This window comes from Passer domesticus, chromosome Z (assembly GCF_036417665.1).
Source record: "Passer domesticus isolate bPasDom1 chromosome Z, bPasDom1.hap1, whole genome shotgun sequence".
Lineage (NCBI taxonomy): Eukaryota > Metazoa > Chordata > Aves > Passeriformes > Passeridae > Passer > Passer domesticus.
The window spans coordinates 49589623-49595618 of record NC_087512.1 but is presented as its reverse complement, the minus strand read 5'-3'; positions in this window follow the sequence as shown (position 1 = coordinate 49595618).

Here is a 5996-nt window from a genome sequence, read left to right as displayed (position 1 = left end):
CTGATGTTTGATGTAGGAGTCTACAAGCAATAATTTTAATTGTCACCAAAGAAGAACAAAAGGGACACATCATCTGTGGTAAACACCAGACATTGTTGCCAGTAGGGTTGAACAAACTATCTGTATGATGTTGTACAGCAGTTAACGTGAAGATCTCATCAATGATGGAGATAAGAGACACTGACCCTTGAGGATTCAAAGAATCATTTGATAACAATAAGAAGAGCTTATCTTGCCCATCTTAGTTATACTTAAAATGTATTTTATAGGAATTTGATTTATACTGATTGAAAACTCATCACTTCTTGTATGTTGCTGAATAATTAATGCTGATTATTTTAGTCTCAGCCCACAGACTTCAAAGATAAACACATTGCTCCAGCTTGCAGTATGGAACCGGTATCACTTGATTTTGTCACTGAAGTATCAGGAAGTGTTGTAAATGACACAGACTGCCATGGCGAGGTATTCCCAGGATCCGGTCAGCACTGCAAGTAAACCTAGGTCTGATTTGCAGTCTGGCAGCAAATTTGCTGAGAGCAAACCAAATCTCTGAAATTGCCATGGCTATAAAGGAGAAAATGTGCCAGTAGAAAAAAGCTGGATAACAGATTTGGTAAGAAATCATAAAATGACAATTAAGCAACGCTATTGCAGAATTGTAAACACAAGTGGCCAGTATCATCATATCCTGTTTAGAAAGGCAGCAAAAGTCATAGTTAATCATTGCATAGTTAATTATTCTCCTCATTCATCTGGGGGTTGCTGAGGCAGCAGCAGCAATGCTGTTCCATATCAAAGATTTGTTATTGTTCAGACCACATTCTAAAATCTCTTGATTATCCACGTGCAGCATGACTTATTCTTTCAGCTAATATTTGTGCTCTTGGTAATAGGATAGTGCAGCCATGGATCGGAAGAGGCATTTTAGATCACTGATTTTATGGTTTCCATCTAGGAAAAGTAATACTAAAAAAGCTTTAACATTCTTCACATTTCATTCTTTCAAGCCATCTAAACCAAGAATCACTTTTGCCTAAGTTTTTGTCTTTGCTCTTCTGGGTAGCCCCAAGATTTGCACATGAAGGCTTGCCAAGCCTCTGATAACCAGGCATCTAGAATTTACTCTTGTGGTCTCAGCACAGCCATCTAATACTGTTTTAAATGCAACATGTCCATAAAGAGCCTACAGATACCACCCAAGACCTGCAGAGCACACATGTCCTTTTGGACAGACAAATAAAAAATGGCATCTCCCCTTAAAATTGCTCTCTAATACTCTTAGGCAGCTCCATAAAGTTTCTGTAGTGGGACTGCATGTTCTTTGCGGTCCTTATTTCCTCCAGTAAAAAGGAGGTGTATTATTGTTGGTATTTAATAATTTTGGGCTGTACTTTAGTTTCCATGTGCCTGTTCCTCCATAGGAGCCGGGTGTCCAAACTGCCTGTAGAGCTGGTGGAGATCTCATCCTCGGTTCAGGTGCCTTCAAGTGGGCATCTTGTTCAATTTAATCTACCCTGTGGAATATGTTGTGCCTCATTTGCTGCTCCAGAAGGAAAAAGGTCTCCCACACACACACACACACCCATGCACACCTCTACAGACATGGGGTTCAGGGCAGGGGTCTCACGTACAGGAGATGAGCTGCTGAGGCTGAAGGTACACTCATCTTCTTTAAACAGATAAATATTGATTAGATATAGATATATAGAAATACAGATATAGATATAGATATATAGATATATATATAGATATAGATATAGATGATAGAGATAGAGCTAGATAGATAGATAGACAGATGGATAGATAGATGATATAAATATATAAAGATATAGATAGATATATGAAAATCTAGCTCAGCTCGGAGGCATGAGGGGCTGCAGGAGATGTTGGCAGCTGCAGATGTACTCAGCTGGCACTTCTGCTCTTGGCTCCCAGGATAAGCCCAAGAGGCTTTGTTGAGGAGGTCTCCATTGGTGGGAACACAGCTTCGTGAAGGGCACTGACTTTGGGAGTCTGACTTCTGAAACAAATGAATCCCTTTCCTGAATCACTGTGATATTTGGCAGGTATGAATGGTTATAGTGACACTCACTTAAGGAGAGGGTCACACATGGATGTGATGTAGCAATAAAAACAAAACAACCACACAAGTGGAATGCACTTTCTGACTCTTTCCGGTGAACTGTCAGCACTTTTGTCCCTACTCATGTGACTGCTAGAAGAATAGAAAGGAGAACAGCAAATTCAATCTGAAGAGTGGTGTGAAATACCAAAATAAGACTTCCAGAGAGCAGAGGAATGATTGTGATTTATAAGTATGTATCTCATTTTTACTGGAGGAAACAGAGACTGATTACAAAGGATATCCAGATCACTTTAATGTTCTCTCTGTCATCTTTTCACAAAGCATGCAATTTCCAACCCACTGCAGTCAGTGAGAATCCTTTCACGGACCTGAACAGGACAAATGTTTTTATCATAATAGAAGGCACTTATGCATGGATTTTTATTAAAGATGTGATAGCCAGACTTGTCTTTCTTACATTTGTTCTGGTTTTCCTACCATTCCTTTTGGTCAGCAACTTACTAGCAGACTTCAGAGATTGCTTGACATAGTTTGACACTATTTGATTCTGCCTGTATTTAACAGCACTCTGTGGACAATATTAACTGTACTTCGTGCTTTTCCCTACTTTATTTGTACAGCCTTATTTAAAAATAAATGTGAAAAAAAATACATGAAAATTTGTACAACTTGGAATAAAAGTTACAGAGTCGTAGCCATTCAGTGTATCAAAAGGGTTAATGTTTGTAATATGTGTTTCTGTGTTTTTATTCTCAACTTACTCTAAGTTTCCTTTTGATCCCTAGATTGCTTCCTTGTCTTCTCTGAAGTGCAGCCTTCTCAGGCAGGTCTAGGGAATTCCTCAATGTAAACACTCTTTTTCTCTTTAGAAAACGGACATTGTTCCTTACCTGCAAATCACAGATCAAGTCAGGAGAGGATGTTTTTCCAGTATCCTCTAACTGCTTTATTAAACACCGCTCAGAGTATTTAAGGATTGCCATCTAACACGTCAAATGCAAGTTGGTCCGTCCAGGCTTTACTCATTATGCAGCTCTTGAGGCTTAGAGGGATTATCCACCAGTTCCTGAGGAAAGTAGCTCTTGACCACGCCAATTTCCAGACCAAACAGCACCGTGGAAAATTATGTTCTCCCGTGTGTTTGGTACGTCTGCTTCCCCTGGAAGACACAAAATAAAAACGGATCTTTCAAGAGTTAAGTTTTAATAGAAGTGAAGAGCTGTTCATGTTGGTTATTGCTAAATTTGTCCATCCGTTCAGAATGGTAAGAGGAAGGACTTGGAGCTGCTGAGAGCATTCAGCTGTTTATTGCAACTTGCAGAATGAGCCATCAGATGGGAGAGCAAATGTTTACGTACGCAGAAAGGTACAACAGGCCGTTGCTGCATTTTGTAACTTCATAACTCAGCTTACAACTATTTTCTGTTATATATATTTTTAGGCTGTGTTTAGTGGAACGTGCAAAAAACCTACGGATTATTAAATGTGGTAATATTACTTGTAAAGTGTTTCCCTATAGAGAAAAGACTTTTGTACTAGACTGGGAGAGGTTTGTCTCCCAAAAATTATAATGCCAGAATTCAATTGAGATATAGGCAGGTTGTCGTAACACAATTGTTTTGACTTCGTACTCTAATTTCTTATTTTTGTAATCCTCGAAAAATATTGATTGATCGATCAATCTATTGACTGATTGCAGAAACCTTTGAAATGCTTACCAGGCTGGCTGAGAATTCACAAGCACACCGCTCTGCAATGTGTGCACAACCACGGCTGCTGAGGCTGCTGTGAATGTGCAGGAGTTTTTCCCAGGTGTTGGGCTCCTCCTGTCCGGCACAGCCCTGAGCACAGAGGAATTTGGGAAGGGATGTTGTGATGCCTGTTTGCAGCAGTCTCCAGCCCGGATTAACCCTGCTGTGACGGACAGGTCCCTGCAACGTGCTGGTGCCCGCAGGCGGCAGGAGAGACCCGGGCCCCTTTGGCATCGTTCCCAAAAAGGCCGCAGGACAACGGGAAGGTCGCTGTGCCCCGGGCGGCCTTTGCCGCGGGCTCTGAATTTGGGCATTGCAGGATCTCTCCAGCAGGTCCCCCGCCCTTCTCCGCAGCCGGCACGGAGCTTTGCTGAGAAGGCGGCGCTGCCCGGGGCTGAGCCGAGCCCTGCCCGGCCGCTGCCCCTGCAGCCCCGAGGCCGCCCGGCTGCCGCAGCAGGAGCCGCTCCCCGCGGGCCGGGCCTGCTCCGGCCCTGCAGCAGCTCTCAGGAGCGCCGAGCGCAGCACACGGCATCGAGCCCGAGCTGCTGAGCTTCCATCCCTGCTCCTGACGCTCCGGGGCAGGCTGGGATCCGCGGGCCGGAATGAGCGCAGCAGCTGGGACGCCGCTTTTATCCGCGCTTGGGGCAAACGGGACCGTAGGAAAAGTGTCACTGGCAGCTGTCATTTGTTTGGCCGTTTGGACCGTGAGGAACGCATTTGTTTCTAAGCGCAACCTCATTTGGCTGCGCCATTTCTGGGAGATACAAAAAGTATTTTACATGAACCTAAGAAAATGGTTTGGGTGTTATCTGATGTGGACATGATGCTACATTTACACAGTCCTTATTTTACATACCAGTGGCCTGCCTCAAAGAACCTATGACTTTGCAGATATTGTTTCCATAATTTTGTATCTTTCAGATACAAAAGAGGAAGCAGCACAGTTCATCTCAACTAAGTCCTTCCTTACACTTAAGAGAAAAAACAGGTTGAGTGAGAGCTCTGCTAGCTGGGAATGTGTGAAGGGAAGCATTTAAGACACTGCTATGGAAAGTGCAGGCTCTTTAAGCACACTTTAGGGAAAAGAGCTAGTATATATGCTCATTTATGAAGATAAGTACCAAAATCTGAATTTTTCCTGTATTATACTCAGCCCCCAATATGTTTTGTAATTGTACTTTTCTCTGTATCCTTTCATGCAGGCGTCACTGGCAGTGACATGTTCTGTGCTCAGTGCTGCTTTGGCTGGTTGGTTCGGGGAGATGCCTTTAGTTTTATGGCACACAGGGGTCTAAGGAGGGTGTGCGGGTGTCCCTGTGCTCTGGCACCAGCTGAGGTGCAGGAGCACTTCCAGGGCTGCCTCCAGGTGTGATGAGCTGGAGTTAAAGCTGTGCCTTCTGCTGAGCAGCTGATACGACCTCTGACCATGAACAGCTGGGCCTGATATAATAAATAGAGGTCTCTTCCTTTCTTACTAAGACCCAGAGTCTGATAAAATGGGTTCTTCATCCTTCTGAGACCAGTGAATACCAGGGTTCATTTCCACAAATTCCCTGCTTTATCTGCTTTATACCTGCCAGCTACATGAGCCGTAATATCCTGCTGCTCAGCTTCCTCCAGAGACATGGTTGCTGCTTTGTGTGAGGAGCTGCGAATCTTGACTCCATGTTTCAGAAGGTTGATTTACTATGTTATGATACATATTACATTAAAATGATATACTAAAACTATACGAAAAGAATAGAGAGAAAAGGATTCATCAGAAGGCTAGAACGGACAGCAATGGAATGAATAACAAAAGCTCACGACTCTCAGAGAGTACGAGCCAGCTGCACCTGTGACTGGCCATTAATTAGAAACAACCAACATGCACCAATCACAGATGCACCTGTTGGTAAACAATTCCACAGACATCAGATAGTTAATTGTTTACATTTCTTTTCTGAGGCTTCTCAGCTAGAATAGGAGAAAAATCCTAGCAAAGGGTTTTTCATAAAATATCATGGCTACAGAGAGAAGCTCTCATTTCTTTGGAGAAGGGCTCTTCACTAACAGTTTGACTCACAAGTGGCTCACTGATGTCTCTCTAACTCCCAAGTCGTTTCACACCTACAGTTGCCTTTCGGGGATATACCCTGATGCTCCTTTGATTTCTG